Here is a 650-nt window from a genome sequence, read left to right on the forward strand (position 1 = left end):
CATACACCCTAAATGCCTGTTTATCTTAGTTCCCATTACCTGATACAACATGTCCAAATGTCAACACAAAATGGAAAGGCTTGATAAAAAGTAAGGGAAAACAGTCTGAAGAAATGAAACAAATATCAGGATGAGAATCACATATGGCACAGATGTTGGAATTATTAGAAAGGAAATTTAAAATAACTAGATTAATATGTTAATAGTGGTAGTGGGGGAAAATGACAATATGAAAGAATGGATGTAGATGGGAGAGTAAGCAAAGTGATGAAAATGCTAAGAAAAAATCAAAAGTAAATTCTAGAAACAAACAAAAAACAGTATCAGAAATGAAGAAAACCTGCAGGGACACGTGGCTAGCTCAGTTGGAAGAGTATGAAACTCTTGATCTCAGGGTTGTAAGTTTGAGCCCCATGTTGCTTGTACAGATTAGTTTAAATAAATAAAATTTTAAAAAGTAAAAAAGGTCCATAATCCCACCCCCCCTCCCAACCCCCCCTCCCCCCATCAACCCTCAGTTTGTTTTGTGAGATTAAGAGTCACTTATGGTTTGTCTCCCTCCCAATCCCATCTTGTTCCATTTGCTCTTCTCCTACCCCCTTAACCCCCCATGTTGCATCTCCTCTCCCTCATATCAGGGAGATCATATG

The sequence above is a fragment of the Enhydra lutris genome, unplaced genomic scaffold (assembly GCF_002288905.1).
Source record: "Enhydra lutris kenyoni isolate GAN:26980312 unplaced genomic scaffold, ASM228890v2 scaffoldscaffold23, whole genome shotgun sequence".
Classification (NCBI taxonomy): domain Eukaryota; kingdom Metazoa; phylum Chordata; class Mammalia; order Carnivora; family Mustelidae; genus Enhydra; species Enhydra lutris.